This window comes from Spermophilus citellus, assembly GCF_964194105.1.
Source record: "Spermophilus citellus genome assembly, chromosome: 4".
Classification (NCBI taxonomy): domain Eukaryota; kingdom Metazoa; phylum Chordata; class Mammalia; order Rodentia; family Sciuridae; genus Spermophilus; species Spermophilus citellus.
In genome coordinates this window covers 39,957,293-39,979,474 of record NC_138185.1, presented here as the reverse complement: position 1 = coordinate 39,979,474, position 22,182 = coordinate 39,957,293, and the positions used below count along the sequence as shown (strand labels likewise).

The 22,182-nt window shown below is 36.4% G+C and overlaps 1 protein-coding gene across 2 annotated transcripts in view; it reads right to left on the bottom strand.

Moving 5' to 3' along the window:
- Positions 1–22,182, bottom strand: part of MACROD2 (mono-ADP ribosylhydrolase 2) — a 2,040,087-nt gene that overhangs the window by 1,375,969 nt on the left and 641,936 nt on the right. The window lies entirely within an intron of this gene.

Here is a 22,182-nt window from a genome sequence, read left to right as displayed (position 1 = left end):
TTGATGGCTTCTTCAATTTCATCCATTGATATTGGTCTGTTCAAATTGTGTGTATCCTCCTGACTCAGTCTGGGCAAATCATATGACTTAAGAAATTTATCGATGTCTTCACTATCTTCTATTTTGTTGGAATATAGGTTTTCAAAATAATTTCTAATTGTCTTCTGTATTTCTGTAGGATCTGTTGTAATATTGCCTTTTTCATCCCGTATGTTAGTAATTTGAGTTCTCTCTCTTCTTCTCTTCGTTAGCATGGCTAAAGGTCTGTCGATCTTATTTATTTTTTCGAAGAACCAACTTTTAGTTTTGTTAATTTTTTCAATAGTTTCTTTTGTTTCAATTTCATTGATTTCCGCTCTAATTTTAATTATTTCTAGCCTTCTGCTACATTTGCTGTTGTTTTGCTCTTCCTTTTCTAGGGCTTTGAGGTGAAGTGTGAGCTCATTTATTTGTTGGTTTTTTCTTTTTTTGAGGAATGACCACCAGGCGATGAATTTTCCTCTTAAAACTGCTTTCATTGTGTCCCATAGATTCCGATATGTTGTGTCTGTATTTTCATTTATCTCTAAGAATTTTTTAATTTCCTCCTTTATGTCTTCTGTAACCCATTGATCATTCAGTAACATATTGTTCATTTTCCATGTGATGTAGGATTTTTCCTTCCTTCTTTTATCATTGATTTCCAGTTTCATTCCATTATGATCAGATAAAATGCATGGTATTATCTCCACCCCTTTATATTTACTGAGGGTTGCCCTATGGCATAATATATGGTCTATTTTTGAGAAGGATCCATGTGCTGCTGAGAAAAAAGTATATCCATTTGATGATGGTTGATATATTCTATATATGTCAGTTAAGTCTAGGTTGTTGATTGTGATATTGAGTTCTATAGTTTCTTTATTCAATTTTTGTTTGGAGGATCTGTCCAATGGTGAGAGAGATGTGTTGAAGTCACCCATAATTATTGTGTTGTGGTCTATTTGATTCTTGAACTTGAGGAGAGTTTGTTTTATGAATGTCGCAGCACCATTGTTTGGTGCATAAATATTGATAATTGTTATGTCTTGTTGGTGAATGGTTCCTTTTAACAGTATATAATGACCTTCTTTATCCCTTTTGATTAACTTAGTCTTGAAGTCGATTTTATTCGATATGAGGATGGCCACCCCTGCTTGCTTACGAGAACTGTGTGCGTGGTATATTTTTTTCCCATCCTTTCACCTTCAGCCTGTGTATGTCTCTTCCAATCAGATGTGTCTCCTGGAGGCAGCATATTGTTGGATTTGTTTTTTTAATCCATGATACCAGCCTATGTCGCTTTATTGGAGAGTTTAGGCCGTTAACATTCAGAGTTACTATTGATATATGGTTTGAACTTCCATCCATGTTTGAATGTTTATCCTTTTTTTTTTTTTAATATTTAGTTTGTTTCTCCGTGATTATCTTTCCCCTCGCCCTCTGTCTTTACTGAGGCACTTCCCACTGATGGTTTTGGTTATTGTTTTTCATCTCTTCCTCGTGTAGTGTTTTGCTCAAAATGCTTTGCAATGCAGGTTTTCTGGCTGCAAATTCTTTTAGCTTTTGTTTATCATGAAAGATTTTTATTTCATTGTCGTATCTGAAGCTTAATTTTGCTGGATATAGAATTCTTGGTTGGCATCCATTGTCTTTCAGTGTTTGAAATACGTTGTTCCAGGATCTTCTCGCTTTCAGTGTCTGTGATGAAAAATCCGTTGTCATCCTTATTGGTTTACCCCTAAATGTAATCTGTCTCTTTTCTCTTGTAGCTTTTAATATTTTCTCCTTGTTCTGTATATTGGATAGCTTCATAACAATGTGTCTTGGCGTTGGTCTACTGTGATTTTGTGTGCTCGGTGTCCTGTATGCATCTACAATTTGTATATCTGTTTCCTTTTTTATTTCTGGAAAGTTTTCTGTAATTATCTCATTCAGCAGGTTATTCATTCCCTTGGCATGAATCTCTGTGCCTTCCTCTATCCCGATGACTCGTAAGTTTGGTTTTTTTAAGTTATCCATAATCTCTTGGATGTTTTTCTCGTGATTCTTAACCAGCCTATCTGAGTTGGCTAGACTCTTTTCAAGTTGATATATTTTGTCTTCATTATCTGACGTTCTGGCTTCTACTTGCTCCACTCTGTTAGTGATACTCTCGATTGAGTTTTTAATTTGGTTTATCGTTTCCTTCATTTCTAGAATTACTGTTTGATTATTTTTTATAATCTCTATCTCCTTATAAAGATGCTTAACTTCTTCTTTTAGCTGTTTATGTAACTCATTCTCAATGTGTTCTTTTGCTGCTTGAATTTGCTGTCTCGTATCCTCTTTGAGGTTCCATTCCATCTGTCTAAGGTGTTCCTTGAGGTCTTTATATGACCATTTTTCTGATGACTCTAGGTCCTCCTGAATATTTAGGCTGTCCTGTATTGCTTGTACTCCTCTTCTTCCTTGCTTCTTGAAGCTGCTCATGTTGCTTCTTGTTCTGGTTGACTGCTGGGTTACTGTTATTTTCCTATAAATTTATTTGATGCTAGGGAGGAAAGGTATTAGAAGGGAAGGGAAGGAGTCACTAAGGAGAATGAGAGTAGGCAGGTAGAATTCAAGGAAGGGGGGATAAGAAAAATGAAAAGACAAAAGAAGAAAGAAATAGGAATTCCCGCCGCCAACTTTCTCCTCTCGCTATTTCGGGATGATGGCGGGGTGCTGGCTCACTCTCTCCGGTGTGTCTCTGCTTCGAGCTCCCGCGCCTCTCTCCGCCGCGGTTTCTACAGCCGGTGCTGCCCTGTTCGCTCTTTCCGCCCCCGGCGTTCCCGGCTTCTAGCCGCACCGCGGCCCGGTCCGTGTCTTTATGGCTCGCGGCGCCCGGGGCCGGGGAGGCGACGGCCTGACTCCGGCAAGTATCACAGTCCCCAGGCCCCGAGTCCCGGCGGCCACACACCGACTCTTCTAATAGACCTACCAGATCCCTGCAGGACCCCTCTTCATGGAATTCTGCTAGAAGTTCCTCAGTGTGAAGACTGCCGCTGTTCCAAAGGGTCTTTTTGATCCCGTTAGTGCAGAGACATCAGAGTCCCTGCTTCCTCCTCGGCGGCCATGTTTTAGGGCCCTAGATCAGATACTTCTTTCATAAGACCTGACAAATTTCCCTCTGCATTCCCTTGCTCAATAATCCAAATTAGATGTCCCACTTCTAGATTCCCACAGTATGCTTTATTAATCACAGTGTGTTTTAATCTTTTGTTCTTTTTTAGTTATACATGACAGTAGAATGTATTTTGACATAGTATACATACATGGGATATAACTTCCCATTCTTGTGATTGTTTGTGATGTGAAGTTACACTGGATCTAATATTCATATATGAACGTAGGAAAGTAGACTGTTCAATTCATTCTACTGGCTTTCCGATTCCCATTCCCTCTCCAGTCCCTTCGTTCCCCTTTGTCTAATCCAAACTGTGTTTTAATTGTCTAGTAATTTAACTGCTTTTCCTTCTCAACCAACAGGTTCTTAAGGTTAAGAATCTTGCATTATTTGCCATTGAATCCAGAATGTCTGGCACAGTGCCTAATACACATCAGGTACTTTTTAATTGTTAAGTGAAAGGGAACTAGTAAAGGACATGAATCTTAAAAATTACAACATGTGTTGAGAATGCTTGGAAATGTTTTGGGGTATGCTAATAGTGAAAATTGATTAACTCTCCTTCACTAAATGTATTTTTAAATTAAATTATATAGTGATTTTTGGAATAAGGTCCTAAGTACTGCTTCTCCCAAAATAGGCTCTGAGACAGAGATTTGCATGCAGTAAGTTTATTAAGGAATATTCCCAGGAATGATGCCTATAAGGGAGTGAGAGAAGCTGGGCTGACCACAGGAGAAATTGCACTACAATGTGGTTACAACAGAGACCCTAGTTCATCCCACTGGACCTTCTGAACCTAAGATGACCCTTTACAATTGGCCATCAAAGCAGTGGGGCTGGGTTATTGTGTTCCTGCAGAGACTTAAGCAATTATTACACGTAGTTAGTCCTAGGGCAGGACCTTGACCTTGGTGGGACAGTGTTATTGTTTGGATGTTGAATATCCCCTAAAGACTCATGTGTTAAAGGACTGGTCCTTAGGATAGTGGTATTGGGAAGTGGTAGAACTTTTAAGAGTTTGGGCTTAATGGAAAGAAGTTAAGTCATTGGATGAGTGCTTTCAAAGGACATTTTGAGACTCCAATATTTTCGTCTTTCTCCTTTTGCTTCTTAGTCATGAATTTAATAGGATGCTTTGCCACATGTTCTTAACCATTGCAAACTGGCTATCTGGCACCTTTACCATACATCTAAAAGCTGTGTGTCCATCAATCATGAACTAGAAGCTCTGAAACTATAAATCAAAATAAACCTTTTTTCCTTATAAGTTAATTATCTTGGTTATTTTGTCATAGTGATGGAAAACAAACTAACAAAGATAGGTACTTTTAGCAAGGGCCAATTCCCATGGACAGAATTCATCATTCTGAATCATCAGCAGCAACACTCCCAGTAGCTGAGAGAACAAATGTCTCATTGCTACAGGCAGTATATGCTTGGTACACACAACAGCCATTTCAGTTCACCCCTCAGGCTATTCAAATCCACTTACATTATATAGTAAGTATTCACTATCTGGAAATAGCTCATCTAGAATTCTGGTTTGTCTATTTTTCCTGGAGAAATTTTCATGAGGTATATCAGTAGGATAGCTCCTAATGCAGGTATTGTGAGGTCACAATTAATAATCATTGTTTTCCTCCTCCACTACCCATTCTCAGTTCTTCTCAGATTTGGCTACCACCTTCACTAGTCCAAATGTTTACTTGGAGGGATAACGGAGACCCCATCTGTGAGGGAATTGAGACCCTGGTCCCCATGCCTGTTTCAGGTCATGGCTGCCACACTTACCTATTTGGAAAGGAGAGTCCTGGAGCCCCAGTATATCAAATAGGTGCCAAACATGTTCTTTCTCCAATATGGCCCTGCTTTCTCTTAATGATAGGGTTGAATACCCCTGATAATATGGATAACATTTTTCTTGCCTGCTCCTGGCATAAGGAACCTGATGTAAAAAAGGTACAGCTGCACCTTTTGGTTTGATGAAACCCTTACCATGTCTTCTGGTGGGGCATTCCACCTGCTGGAACCTTGAATACTAAACAAAAAGAACCCACATAAATAAAAATAGAAAGCAAAATTTCTCCTAAGTAGTTGATTAGAAGAGGTGGTAATCAGGGACACTACTACTTCTATTCCTGTGCTTTCTGGACATATTTATTATGTATCGGGAATATAGCATTATACAATTGTCATAGTCACGACATAAACCACATCCAGAAAGATGACATTCCATCATAACAAGCTATCATCTCAAAGCTAATTTCTTGTGTCATCCCCAAACTGGCACCTTACCTTCAAAAGACCATGCCATTGCTTTAGGATTAGCATGACAGCTTCTAGGAGCCATGATATGTGAGGGAATCCTATGAAGCTGTGCCCATGACCACAAATGCCTATGCTACATATAAGGTATGTCCCTTGATTTGATTTAAGGCACATATGTTATGCCACATACCATATTAGCAGGAGACAAACTCTAAGATCCCCAAATAGTTATGCCAGTTGAACTCTAAAAGGCAGGAGAAGTAAAGACTTATCTGTATTATGTGTCAGTCCCTGCAAGATAAATCCTCATCCTTTTCAGGGAGGGGTGAGGCTGATGTTATTAAACTGTCTCCAAGTAGCTGGCCCTTCTCATAGAGAGATGGTATTAAATTCAGGAGCTTAGTGTTAGTCTCTATTGCTGTCAGATTAGACATTCAGCAACGGCAGTAGCTGGTTCAATCTTGGCAAGTAGGAACATATACTGTATGGTCCATTTATGAACTCTATTGTTTTATCATGAATACTCCATTCATTCAATCATCATGTGAGCATTTGAGTGGCCAACAACAGAGCCTGGCTTATAACAACAGCCATTCTCTCTATATTAGTCTCAGTGCTTCCTCTGTGATAGATGTCTTCTGACAGACATTAACACAAACTACAAAGATCTTTATATTTTATATCTATTCAATAGGTCTAACTACCTGTCATTCCCCAAACCTCTTCTTTCCTAATCTTTCAATCTTTCTCCTTCTAGGTCCCTGACCCATAGGACATCCCATCCACCATTTACCATGAGTTAAGCCTATTCTTAACTTGGACTATTCAAAAATAAAAAGAGGTCCAATATCCAAAGCCCTAACCACTGGAAGGACTTCTTCTCATTCCTATCATGCAGGTCACCCTTCAACTGGGCAACAGATCAGCAGCAGTACATTTCTATCTGGCACTCATCTACTCATCTACCATGAACCAAGTCATGTTCTTTTCCCTCCTTTATCAGCTGGAAAAACAGAAACACTTAATCCAAATGCAGCCACTGGAGAGCAGAGGAAAAAGTGCAGTTGCAATCTAACACAGGGAACTGGGCCACGGGCTCATGCAATTTGCCCGTGTTTTCTGACCTTGGTTGTGCTTAATCTCAGATATACCACTTCCGTTTTACAATGAACTGCTACAGGGTCCACCACGCTTATCACTTATTATGTAAGATATAATCAGCTCATGATCGGTAGCACTGGCTACATGGTCACTTAACAATTTGTGATTAGATGTTTCATACATTCAGGACTCCATAGCATACCAGAGTTATTTTTCAAAAAGTTAATAATCATTATCTTCCAATGGCATGAGCTTGGGGTCTGTTTGGTGATTTTCCTATTAGAGTTTGCCTTAAGATCTTCCAGAATGTTGGGCTCCAGGGCTATTTTGACTGTAGCAGGAACTTGCTGTTCAGCTCTTTTCTTTTCTAAGCCCCAATAGAACCCCACAGCATTATGTTTCCCTTAGTAAAGGCTGTAACAGTATTCATAAGTGTGCAATATGCTACTTCTAGAATCCACATAAGCCTGCCAGGTGCTGTGCTTCCTTCTTAATTCTAAGAAGTATAAGTTGCAACAGTTTCCTTAGTTTGAAGAGGATGTCTCAGCATGCTGCAGATTCCTGAACTTCACTCAAAAAGAAGAGCACCAAATTTCCATAAGACCTATTTCCTATTTTCTGGATCACCCACATTACCAAGGCTTACCACCTAGTGAAGATCAGTCTGCAAGCAAACTGTCATCAAATAATAGACTAATGTGATATTCAGCAGAACATCCAGACATTACAGGTCCCCTAAGAGGGCAAGACAGCAAAGCCATGGAGCAAGAAAATATATTTTTATTGTTGTCTAATCCAAATCAATGTAAAGTGTATCTGCTCCTCCTCCCTAAAAGGGATGGAAAAGAACAGATTTTCAGGTCAAGGGCTGCAAACCATATAATTAAAGTGTGGTTGAATTTGTAGTAGTCCTCTGTCATTCACCAACAATTTTTTGTAGGGGCCAGACTCATACCTACCACCATCCCCTCTGCTATTAGAGTCCAGTTCTATAACAGCATCTTTTCCATCAGATTTGGCTAACAGAGGATGGCACCGCTGGGCCTCTCTGGGATGATGGTGGTCCTCTCACTAATGTTTTCATTATCCTTTTGGCTCTAGGTCCTCTTCAGAACATAGTCATATGGTTCATTTTCCAGCCTTATATGTACCAAGACAGCATTACTGAACCTTCTGATTCCTTCATCTACTGTCTGCCACGGCAATTTGGCATTTCTATTTTTTATAGCATTGGCAATAACTTTTTACAAGCTTCCAAGAATCATCCAATCAATATGTTAGCCTGTCTCCTCAAGCCCTTGCCAGGGTGTTAAATTCTGTATCATGCATGAGTCTTCCCATGTTGATGAACTCTCCTTTATTCCACTTCGTATTCCAGCTACTTTGATCCAGCACTCTCTGGACCCAGTCCCACATTTATTCTCCCAGTTCCTGGAGGATTTACAGCAATTCAGGCTTCCTCCCACAGCTAACCTAGTACTTTCTTGGCAATTGTATGATGGGAATTGATCCTAGATATGGTTCTGATGGCCAGGAATTTGTTGAGAAAAGAAATGCATCCATAATTCAGTTGGAAGACTGAATTGATAAAAGGCCTCAGTCAATCCTACAGGGAGATCTGGGAGAGTCCTTAGGAATTGTTCCCCACCAAGGCAAGGGGCTGCAGCTTTGTATGGTCTATGTTGACCATTCACTGGCAGCTCCAGGGAGGCTGGTATTATCTTGGGTTGGGGACAGTTCCCTTCAACAGCAGTTAATCCGAGTACAGGGACAAAGTTGTGAGTCATCAGCAGACAGCACTCTAAGAAGGTAGAAAAACAGTGCCTCAGTTCTGAAGGGGGGTCTGGATGCCATGCCAGAGCACCCACCATAGGTAATATGGAAAAAGACTAAAATAGGTGAACTTTACAAACTCTGCCATTGCCTTTGTCCTTGGCATCTGTGAAGGGTATATTAGCTGTCGTTTCATGAAGTAAACATTTAAGAAGAGTCAATAAATGAATTGTGGAATTTGTTCTTTTTTATTTATACATGACAGTGGAATGTATTATGATTCTGATTAAACATATAGAGCACAATTTTTCATATCTCTGGTTGTATACAAAGTATATTCACATCAATTTATGTCTTCATACAGGCACTTTGGATATTAATGATCATCACATTCCACCTTCATTTGTAACCCATGCCCCCTCCTTTACCCTCCCACCCCTCTGCCCTATCTAGAGTTCATCTATTCCTCCCATGCTCCCTCTCCCTAACCCACTATGAATCAGCCTCCTTACAAAGATTTAAACCATCAACAGAGGTGACATATTTGGAAGAAAATAATGGTGCCTCAAGGGTAGACCCCAGTATATGAATCCCCTAATCCTTGGCTGGACTCTGGAATACTTCCAGACTCTCCGAATTGTTTGTCCTTTGTGATAGAACTATAAGGCCAAACTCAAACTTTAATATTAGATTTCTTAGGTTAAAGATTTTTTTCCTTTGAATACTAAACAAATATTTTCTGTTTTCCCAGTTTCTAATTATTTAAATATTTTAATGCATGCATATTATATACATGTACATGCCTGTACATGGAATTTAAAAAAGTATATATGGAATAGTAATAAAGCAAATGATCAAAGCTGTCCACTGAACTCTGCAATACACCTCAACATACCTAACCTCTTAAAAAGTATATATGGCCTTCATTCTCATTACATTATAAAATGTAAGACCAAAGGTATGGGCAGTAGAACAAGTCAAAGAAATTATGTGAGCTTATAATATCCTTATAATCCATGAAAATATATTCAAGGGATCTTTTACTCATTGCTATAATGCAATTTAAATATATCATTATATTTTTAAAATATATGTCAAAAATTTTATCTTCTTTGACCCCTTGTTAGGCAAGCAGGAATTATTTTACAAACACTTCTGTACATGGAAACTGAGGCCGATGTTAAATTATTTTGTTAAAAAACACAAAGCTGATAAGAAATCCTCCTAAGGCCTGACTGTGGTCTTTTTACTTCAAATCTAATATTGTTTAGTTATACCAGGTGGTCATCTGTAAAAATAGTGTATTCTTGACCTTCAAAAGAATAGCTTGTTTTATGTACTTAGAAGCATATTTCCCAATAGAGAATGTATAAAACAAATGAAAATTAATTTGGGTTGGAGTTTTAACTTTTTGAAAATGCAAATCACAGCCACAGATCAGACTTTCTCTCCTCTGGAGAATACCTCACTTATTTTCATCCTTGAAGCAAACACTGTGGGAAAATTAGAAAGAGCTGGTTCAGCTGATTTAAAGTTATCTGAGCAAGAACATTTCCTATGTTATGCTGAAGCAGAAAATGATTGAAGATTCAAATTTTGCAATTATTAGACTTTACTGAAACACAGGGAAGCATGAGATTTTAAAGAATTGATTGATTGATACTTTTAAAGTTAGAGACATTTCTATTTTTTAAAGAAGATAATTTACTATCTTTGTTTTTTTTTTTAATCTTCAGGAGGTGCTTTTCATAATGATGATTACCCTAGCTACCAAAGATTTTCTCTAGGCAAAAAGGAACCAGAGTAGTACACCTGTAAACACACCCAACCCAAACCCACAGTCCACGTGGAGGCTGACTTCAAAGCAGTACGAAACCCTGATAAAAATTAAACACAACACACTAATAATACTTCTTGATAATAGTACCTAACAATTATATAATACTTTGCACTTTCAAAGCATTTTATAATCGTTAATTAGTTTATCCACACAACACCCCTATGACTTATGACAGTATTATTATCCTCCTTTTAAAGATGAGGAAACTGAGATCCAAAATGATTACATACCTTACCTAAGGTCACATAATGAATCAGTAGTAGGATCTGTACCTGAGTTCATTATTCTGTGTCTCATTTTCAGGACTAACATAGGGTATGGGAGGACTGGAGTTCTGCAAATCATCTGCTTGAACTACAAACATTATTTTTCCCACTCATCTTCCTTTCTTCACTGATTTCTACAGAAAAAAGTTATTTGCCCTTGAAAATATCTAAGTACATAATGAATTTATTTAAATTCAAGAAAAAGAAAAACCAGTGTATTAAGGACAACATATGCTCTCCCATATTATGTCAGTAGGACAGAGGTATTTGTGGTGGGTCACTAGATGGTGTTCTATTTTGAATAAAGAAATTGACATTGATGCCCAGCCCTACCCTGAAGCTAAAATTAACATAGTCTCCTTGATCCTTGCTCCCAAAGGACTACTCACTAACACCAGCACCACTACCAATAGTCAAATGCACCAATCAGCAGCATCTAGGTAATTTTTTTCTTCTCCCCATCATAGTAAAAATATTGCTCCTACTTTGAGGATATATAAATTCTGCAAAACAGAAATGTTATTTTAACTTTTGCAAATTTATCCTAATATATTCCCAATCAGAATTCATTAGAATTAGAATAGGCCAGGATGTGTTGCAGACAAACAACTTTCAAATCTCAATGACATAACACAAATCTTTTCTTTCTTGCTCATTATACATGTCCATCTTAGGTTGATAGAGACTCTATTTTCTATTCACTTAGACTGACAGAACCATGAATATTTGGGTCACTCTGACAGAAGGAAAGAATATCCACATTTCACACTAAATTTTAAAGCTTCAACATGGAAATGATGCACCATACTAACTTATACTTCATTGGCCAAAGCAAATTATATAACATGGATAATTTAAGTGGGCAGAGAAATGAAATGTTACTATGTGGACAGAGGAGCAAAACCAGAACACATGGGTATCACAATAATAACTCCACAGTTCTTGTTACTGAACAATGCAAGTAGATTTTATTGTATTTTACTAGACATAAAAAAATGTGTCCCCAGCACCACGCGCGCGCACGCACACACACACACACACACACACACAAAATGAATTAAGAAGTACTTGAATGAGTTAGTTCTTTAAAACAGAAAAGTAGTTTGTAAAAATAGTTTCCCATTACCCTTTAATTAGATTTCTAATGTAAGTCCTAGATATCTTTGAAGCAACCTAAGTGAGTCTTGTTTATGGTTCTTGATCTTTAGATTAAAAAGAACAATTCTTGCAGAAAAACAGATGAGGTTAAGATACATATATCTTTACTAATAAACAGAGAGTAGTTTGTGTTTACCCATAGATCAGACAGAGAATCATATTTTTCACTAAGAAGAGAAAATTTTGAAGACATAGAGAAGAGTAAACTCTCAAATATAAGCTCACCTCTGAAACAGGAGGCAGGCAGGTCATATATTATCAAAGTGAGTCATTACTCCAAGAGATTTCCTGTAAACTTTAACCAACAAAAGAGGAAAGACTGGCCACTTGGAAACATATACTAATAATGTAGGACAAAACATAAATCATTTTAAAAAACTGTGTTGAATTGGTAGTTAAGAGAGAGAAACAAGAAGAGTGGGTTGCCAACCAGACCAAGGTTGAGTTCTAATCAGCCAGGAGAGTGCTCTGACTGACAATGTCAAACAAGGTAGATCAGGTAATAGGACTGGATGATATATGACTAAAACTTCCCAACAAGCTTGATTTATCCTCCTTTGAGAAATATTCAGGGACCTTAACCAGATAAACTCTAAATTGAAATTTATTTGCAAAGCAATAAAATCGAGACACTCAAGTGTCTGTATCTCAATTACTTTTTCCCAAGGTTTTAGAATGGAAGGAGATTGTGCACAGTTCTGAGATTTCACAAAGTGACTAGTTGGGAAATAACAGTATTACAGTATAGCTCACTTTGAAATAAGGCTCATTTGAGCTGTTCTTAAATGAAACACCCTAGATACTAAGTTAAAGTAAGTAAAGTTATTTCATAATGACAAATTACAGGATGATCAGTTCATCCATTTCATTTTTGTAAGAGAGGAGAAAAAGAAATTATAATAATATTAAGGCATACAACATCCCACAGCTGAGTCCCCTGGAATGCAGTGTTTATATCATTCCGGAACCTCCTTCCAAGGTTAAGAAGCTACAAGTATGACTTAATTTTCCATTTTGTTCAAATCCTGAAAATGCTCACCTTGAAAATTAAATAACTGAAGGTGACCTTATACTTAACATCATTTTCAGGGGCTCAGAAGTCCTTCTGCTCAAAATAATAACTATTCACCAAAATCCATTTAAAGAGAATTAGAGTTTAATCCTACAAACTACAGATACTTCAGGAGTAGATGACATGTAATTGGAGAAACCAACATTGTGAAATAAATGAGCATTTGTGACAGGGATAGGGAAGATGGAGGGAGAATAAGTTCTCTGAAGGCCTACAAGTTATGGCTATAAAACGAAGATACTACTGAGTGACATTTTGAGGACAAACAGTTGGTTAACAGCTTTGCCTAGCACCATCTAGGAGAGCACTCCAAGATGTCTGGCCCAGGCCACCGATGTGCTTTTCTTGATGGTGAGGACAAGATGACATGCCATTGTCTGGAAAGCCCAGAGAGGAACACAAAAATAGAGGATTCAAATAAACCTGAACAAACTACCTTCATGTACTACCAATGATTTATGCAAAACCTACGTCACTTTCATCTTTTATTTGTCTAATCATGGTTCAAAGCTGCTACCATATGGGCCCTCCTCTCCATCATTGTGCCTTTCCTCACTTCAGCTCTCTCATCTACTGACAGTCCATCCTACATTATACACACAGAAACCTTGGGTCTTCTGTCAAACCTGTCAGGTCCACATGCACCTGGCCTCTTACATCCCTCCAGGACAATGTAATCTCCAGCTTCCTGCCTTTCTTTGAGGTTCCCTCCTGATGTTAGTTCTTAGTTTTCAGTTTCATTGACTTGCTCCTTTATCTGAGAGATTCCAAGTTCTACCCTCACATATTTTTTTTTTCATATTTGTACCAGATTTATCTTATTCATTTTTTTTTTTTTTGTATCAGGGATTGAACCCAGGGTGCTTAACCACAGAGCCACATTCCCATTTCTTTTTATATTTTATTTGGAGACAGGATCTCACCAAGTTGCTTAGGACCTTGCTAAATTGCTGAGGCTGGCCTTGAACTGGGGATCCTCCTGCCTCAGCCTCATGAGCCTCTGGGATTACAGGTGTGCACCACCATGCCTGGCTTATAAATCTTTTCAAAGCACACTGAAACATCTTCATCTTTGCTACTGAATGATAATTAAATTAGGTCTAGCTGTCTAGTAGGGTCTTCTAGATTCATGAGCATCTAAGAAATCTACATGTCTTATTTCTCCATCTTTACCTCTATTGTTTTCAATACCTGAAATACCTTGCATCTCATCTCAGCCTCTCAAAATTTTACCTACTCTTAAACATCGAATTTTAATGGAATCCATTTAAGAAAGCAATACTCAATTTACAATGACCCTTCTTCCTGCATTTAATAAATATAATCTCCTTCTTTTTTTGTGCCAGGGTAACTTTTGTTGTTGTTGTTGTTGTTAATCTCTTCTATTACATATAGTGGAAATTGTAATACTTCACTAAAATTCCCTTTTAAGGAATGAAGCATATATTTTTCTATCTGCTAACAGAACTGCCAGAAGACCCCCTGAACTGTACATTATTTGTGGGGACTGAGCTAAAGAAACATGCCTCATTCAACTTCAATACTTCCAACAGTAGCTGCATCCAAGTACTAACCTATGTAAATTAATAAAAACCCAGCCTTCCTCTGCCAAATTTAGGATAACTCTAAAGAACCATTCCCACCTCAGAGCTCTTCATAAGGTTGGCCTAAAACTTCACTATGAATACATCAAAATTTAACTTCTTCCCTTGCATAATTATGCTTCTTTCAGTGTTTCCCTTTCGCCACTCACACATAGGTGTTGCCTGAGAGCACCAACAAACACATTGCATGCTCTATCTTGAAGTCCACTTGATAGGGAATACAATTTGCAACATAGTATTTAAATATGGTCAACTTTCCTACTATTCAAATAATGTAAGCATTTGTTTATGTTCTGCATCATTCATTAAACTATAAACTCTTCAGAATAGGAATTGCATTTTGAAATCATATATGCCTGCAATGTTTAGCATCAAGCCGCTAGTGTGTAACATGTATAAATGAATAAATGAGGGAATGAATAATTAATGATGAAAATTAGCACCTCTGTAGTAGTGCAAGGTCTTTACACATCTAAAAAATCATGTTGATGACAACATGATTTCTTTAATTGATAGTATTTAATGAGCATTAGTTACAAATAAGGCGCTGAGCTAGCTGCATTGGGGAGAAGAGAATAGTCAATATGGTATTCCTCCCTTATTAATGAGGATACATCCCAAGACCCCCAGGTTATTCCTGAAACCACAGAAGTTACCAAACTCTACATATACCATGTTTTTTCCTATATACATATATACAATGAAATTTAATTTATAAAATGAGGCACAATGTGATCAACAATAGTAATTAATAATAAAGTAGATCAATTATAATAATATACTATAATAAGTTATGTGAATTTTTTCCTCCCCTCCCCCTCTCTCTCTCAACTGCCACAATGTGGGTAGCATATACAGTGTGGATATTATAGACAAAGAGATGAGTCACATCCTAGTCATTGTACTACTCACAATGGCAATATGAAACTTCTAAATTGTTTCTTTTTTGAATTTTCCATTAATATTTCAGGACCATGGTTAACATAGGATAATTTAAGCTGCACAAAGCAGAACCATGGACAAGCAGGGCTACTATTATAAAATTTCTGCCTTCAAGAAATTTATAATTTGGTCAGCAGGACATTACATTTATGAGAGTGATTCCCAAATCTGACTTCTCATTAGATCATCTGAGGAGCTCTTTTTTTAAACAAACTTTTTTTTCGTTGTAGATGGACAGGATACATTTAATATATTTATTTATTTTTATATGGTGCTGAGGATCAAACCCAGTGCCTCACATGTGCTAGGCAAGCACTCTACTACTGAGCTACAATCCCAGCCTCACCTGAGGAGTTTTTAATGTCACCCCCCACTGCTGGACCGCACCCTTGAAGATTCTGAATTAATTGGTGAGGTGTGCAACAGGTGGGGACCAAACTTTCAGGTCATTCTAATGTTTCATCAAAGTAGAAAAACCACTGAATTCTGTGGTTCTAAACCACTAAATTCTTGTTTGTTCTAAAAACTGTTCTAAGTGCTTAGTGTAAATTAACTAATTTTATCCTCATAACATTATGTGAAAATTACTATAATTATCATCATTTTTATAGACAAAGATTGAAGTAATTTTCTCAAGGTCACACCGCTGGTTAGGTATAGAATTAGAATTCAAACCACAAAACTAAGGCTCTGAATTCATGGTTCTTAACTACTCTACTCTGTCACCTTATTTGTGGAGATGGAGCGAAAAGTAATCTAATTTATGTAAGTATATTATATATAAATATCTTGTCATTTGAAAATGGGAGAGCCTCTGTAATGCAAATAGCAACAGTGACAATAACCACCTCTGACATTTGGATGGTACTTTAAATATTAGAGTAAGAAGGACATGCTGCTTCATATTTGAAGGTAAGCTAAGAACAATGATGGGCGGGTTTACATGGGCAGGTGGAATGAAAATAAGCCAGATAAATAAACTCGATATTTGTTTAGGATTGCAAGTTGTGGCTGGAAGTGGATTCCTATTTAATTGTCCTGTAGTATAAATAAAATACTCTATAGTTTTTTAATATGTGTTTTGCCTCACTGAATTAATTTACTGTGTCAAAATAATTTTAGGATACTCACTCCCTCACATTCATGAGCAAGTGACACCAAGCAAAGGAAAGAGGACAACTGGAAGACACATGAACCAGGGGAAAACATTGGGGGGTATTCCTTCTGCACTGTATTTCTTTATCTTCTTAATATTTTCCTCTCTCCCTACCAACCTTCTCTTATCTCTGTAGTTAACAGACTTACAAATAGATGTTAATTAATAACCAGAGCCTTACATTGTTCTTTGTTTCCTTTCTATTGCTCTCATCCACACTTGCTAAGCTTTTTCTTCTTCCCATTCATTCCTCCTGTTGTTTCTCTCCCCATAAACATTAACCAAAACAAAGAGAAGCATCTCCTTGTCCTAAACAAATTCTTCGATCACAGAGAAATAAGAGCCCCCCAAAAAACATATCTATAAATCTTTGTTAAGTGTAGAGCATGATTTTAGAGAAGGCATATGGATCATAACAGTCTCCTGGCTCTGTATGTGTATGTCTCAAATGTATTTATGTATCACAAACAAACTTCAACTGATAGAGGTAGAGGAGACTGTAATAACCACTTTCAAACCTTTTATGTTAGAAATGGGACCGACCGAACATAAATTCCTGATTCTTGTTCAATATAGTTTCTATTCTACCATTGTTTTTAAGACTCTTCTAAAATTAGGCTCAAAATTAATATTTGGGAAGGATTGCATAGGTCTCCAATGAGAATTATAAAAACCAAAATATTATTTTTTGGGTCTTACTCAGGAAGATTCAACAACTCAGCACCTATAAAACATAGCTTAGAATATTTTAAACAATAGTAAAGTACAAAAATGGAAATTATATAAAGACATAGATATACTGTAAAGCACAAGTGTTTTTTTTGTTAAGTCTTTGTCCCCCCCCTGTATTTTGCAAACCAAAGTCTTATATAATATTATTACTATTTTATGATTCTTTTTTAAAAGTTCATAAATAATATAGCTTAACAAATATATTAAAATATACCACATTCTACATTAACACAATGCAATAGGTGTCTATGAATGAGGTAAGGTGAGCTGCTTTTAGCAACTAAAATAATGCAACACTGTGCAATCTTATTTTTACATTTGCCTTTGTAGCCTACACATCCACATCTAGGCCCTGTTCTCCCATATTTCCACAGGCCCAAAATCAATTGGAAAAATTTACCTGGTGAAAAATTACAACAAAATGTTATGTTTGTTATCATATCCATAACGCCTAGAATTTTCATAAAATGCAATGGAAAGGTATCAATAACCAAAATTAAGAAGTCACCTATAAAATCTAAACATTTTTCAAATTTTATGTTAAAATTAGTCTTTTTAATCTTCGATTTTTGGTATCTAAATAGTTTTATCTGTTTGTCTGCCTATCTACCTATTATGGGGATCAAAAGCCTGATTTTTATGACCCATGAATTAAGTACTTGATAAGTGAATACTGTGTTAATTGTATTTAACTTGTTTGCTGTTTAAACATCTGGCTAGATAATTTGCACCTAAAAATCTCTATAAACAACACAGAGTTCTTAACAATTAAATACCAGTATTTTTAAATGCCAATTTGAATATAACTGCAAAATCTGAGGCAGGCAAGAATAAAAGACCACATTTCTACTTCCTTTCACATATAATAATCTCCTACCTCTTTTTAGAAAAACTGACATTGCTTACACTTTAAATGTTAAATGAGTACCTGAATAATTCACTGTATAATTTAAAATGATAACATTTTTAAAGGTTGCTAATTTAAGAAGAGAAAAAAACATTAGACAGGTAAATGAACTAAAGTATATGATTTTTAGAAGCCTAATATTTCAGCCATAATACTATGACCTTAGTTACTGGGGTTAAAACCCACATTTTAGATAAATATTCTACAGATTTACTAAGAAATCCAGGATGATGCTTTCATTATTATCGGTAAGAATGCTGAGAAAAACAATCCATGAGCAGACCCAGGACTACAGAATGCCTACTGCATGTCAGGCTTTGACCCAGGCCCTAGGTTATAGCATAAACTTGAGATGCTATCATTTTTCCCTTTTAAAGGCCAAGTTCTTATTTTTTAATTATGTATTTTAAGGTTTCTATTTTATAAACTTTAATAATTAGGAGATTATGACCACTCCATCCCCAAAACTAGTCGGGACATTGTTGATCTCTGAACATAATGAAGACAGTCACAAACAGGAGCAATGCAACTAAATAACCACTAAACTTAAATTTTTACCAGGCTTGTGCAAGAAATAATAATTGCTGACATTTGTTTTAGACTATGGGCCAGACATTATTCTAATATTTTACTTATATTAGAGCATTCGATCATCAAAGCGTTTATCGGTATCATTTTACAGATAGGAAAACACAGATTCCAAATAGCTATATAAATAGTCCACACTCTTACAGATAAAAAGTAGCTTGGGTGGGATTTGAATCCAGGCAGTTTGGCACTATAGAACATACTTTTAACCACCACACCATATGCTGTATCCTACAAAAAAATTGAAAGTCAAGTATTCCAGGAATATAAGCCTAGAAGCAATGCAGTTCCAATAAAGTCCTCTATGAAATGCCTAAAATAAATTTCTGAAAAATGTTGGTTAATATGCAGCTTTAATACAGAATTAACTATAGATTTTCTTTATTACTTAGTGCTTAAATTACAGGCTAAGGTAACAGCATTATCTAGTATACATTAACAGTCACAAAGAATAATAACAATAATAATAAAATACCTTACATTTGCATACTTATACCATTTTCAAAGCATTTTCATCTGAATTCAATTTGACTTCTATTATTATTAGTAGTAGTAGCAGTATTAGTATTATTATTACAAATGTATGTTCTTACATACACTATTTTTTTTAATTTTATTTTTTTTATTGGTTGTTCACAACATTACAAAGCTCTTGACATATCATATTTCATACATTAGATTGAAGTGGGTTATGAACCCCCAATTTTACCCCAAATGCAGATTGCAGAATCACATCGGTTACACATCCACAATTTTACATAATGCCCTATTAGTAATTGTTGTATTCTGCTACCTTTCCTATCCCCTACTATCACCCCTCCCCACCCCTCCCATCTTCTCTCTCTACCCCATCTACTGTAATTCATTTCTCTCCTTGTTTATTTTCCCATTCCCCTCACAACCTCTTATATGTAATTTTGTATAACAATGAGGGTCTCCCTTCATTTCCATGCAATTTCCCTTTTCTCTCCTTTTCCCTCCCATCTCATGTCTCTGTTTAATGTTAATCTTTTCTTCCTGCTCTTCCTCCCTGCTCTGTTCATAGTTGCTCTCATTATATCAAAGAAGACATTTGGTATTTGTTTTTTAGGGATTGGCTAGCTTCACTAAGCATAATCTGCTCTAGTGCCATCCATTTCCCTGCAAATTCTATGATTTTGTCATTTTTTATTGCTGCATAGTACTCCATTGTGTATAGATGCCACATTTTTTTTATCCATTCATCTATTGAAGGGCATCTGGGTTGGTTCCACAGTCTAGCAATTGTGAATTGTGCTGCTATGAACATCGATGTGGCAGTATCCCTGTAGCATGCTCTTTTAAGGTCTTCAGGGAATAGTCTGAGAAGGGCAATAGCTGGGTCAAATGCTGGTTCCATTCCCATCTTTCCCAGGAATCTCCAGACTGCTTTCCAAATTGGCCGCACCAATTTGCAGTCCCACCAGCAATGTACAAGAGTACCCTTTTCTCCACATCCTCGCCAGCACTTGTTGTTGTTTGACTTCATAATGGCTGCCAATCTTACTGGAGTGAGATGGTATCTTAGGGTGGTTTTGATTTGCATTTCTCTGACTGCTAGAGATGGTGAGCATTTTTTCATGTCCTTTTTGATTGATTGTATATCCTCCTCTGAGAAGTGTCTGTTCAGGTCCTTGGCCCATTTGTTGATTGGGTTATTTGTTATCTTATTGTCTAATTTTTTGAGTTCTTTGTATACTCTGGATATTAGGGCTCTATCTGAAGTGTGAGGAGTAAAAATTTGTTCCCATGATGTAGGCTCCCTATTTACCTCTCTTATTGTTTCTCTTGCTGAGAAAAAACTTTTCAGTTTAAGGAAGTCCCATTTGTTTATTCTTGTTATTAACTCTTGTGCTATGGGTGTCCTATTAAGGAATTTGGAGCCCGACCCCACAATATGTAGATCGGAGCCAACTTTTTCTTCTATCAGATGCAGAGTCTCTGATTTGATATCAAGCTCCTTGATCCATTTTGAGTTAACTTTTGTGCATGGTGATAGGAGGGGATTCAGTTTCATTTTGTTGCATATGGATTTCCAGTTTTCCCAACACCATTTGTTGAAGATGCTATCCTTCCTCCATTGCATGCTTTTAGCCCCTTTATCAAATATAAGATAGTTGTAACTTTGTGGATTAGTCTCTGTGTCCTCTATTCTATACCATTGGTCCACCCGTCTGTTTTGGTACCAGTACCATGTTGTTTTTGTCACTATTACTCTGTAATATAGTTTGAAATCTGGTATCGCTATACCGCCTGATTCACACTTCCTGCTTAGAATTGCTTTTGCTATTCTGGGTCTTTTATTTTTCCATATGAATTTCATGATTGCTTTCTCTATTTCTACAAGAAATGCCATTGGGATTTTGATTGGCATTGCATTAAACCTATAGAGAACTTTTGGTAATATCGCCATTTTGATGATGTTAGTTCTGCCTATCCATGAACAGGGTATATTTTTCCATCTTCTAAGATCTTCTTCTATTTCTCTCTTTAGGGTTCTGTAGTTTTCATTGTATAAGTCTTTCACCTCTTTTGTTAGGTTGATTCCCAAGTATTTTATTTTTTTTTTGAGGCTATTGTGAATGGAGTGGTTGTCCTCATTTCCATTTCAGAAGTTTTGTCGCTGATATACAGAAATGCCTTTGATTTATGCATGTTGATTTTATATCCTGCCACTTTGCTGAATTCATTTATTAGTTCTAGTAGTTTCTTTGTAGACCCTTTTGGGTCTTCTAGGTATAGAATCATGTCATCTGCAAATAGTGATAATTTAAGTTCTTCTTTTCCTATTTTTTATGCCTTTAATTTCTTTCGACTGTCTAATACATACACTATTTTGAAAAAAGAAACCTTCAAACAATGCTAGGTGTTACTGATTAAAATTTTTTCTTTTTATATCCAGAATCATCTGAAATAGATAATAGGTAAAAGAAAATGTGTATTCTGACCCAAATACAACATCCACAACAAGTAACCACTGTAATAACTTACCAATAAAAGATATTTTTTCCCAACATTCAAAGAATACTCATTTGTGAGCTTATTCCAACACAATTGCAGACCTGAGAAATAAACTCATCAGTAGATAAAAAAGAAACCCCAGGTAGAAATGGAAAATTATCAGAAACAAGAATTATAACAAAGAGTAGGAGAAACTTAACAGTGATAAATATTTTATTCATTGAGTAAAATTAAATAGTATATTGTGTTCTCTTGGAAAGTGAAGTAAAAATCCCTATGCTACTTTATGTGTGCATTAACTTAAAGACACTTAGGTACAATACACTGCAGAAGGCCCATAGATGAAATGGATATTGCTCAGAAAAACTGTTAAAGAAATTTTTTTTAACATTGTTTATTGTTTAAAGACATCCTACCGAAAACCTGGTCCTAAAATAAATAACACGTCTTGTTAATTTTGTTTTGCTGCTGTTGTTGCTCCTTTCTTTGTTTGTTAAATCAGATTATCTCAAAGCAGACTGCACAGTCTTTGAATCTGGTTACAGAAAGAGCCCACGTATTGCAGCCTGAAATGTAAAGACAGAGAGTCTGGTAAGACTCTGCAATATACATGAGTTTTAGGCAAGC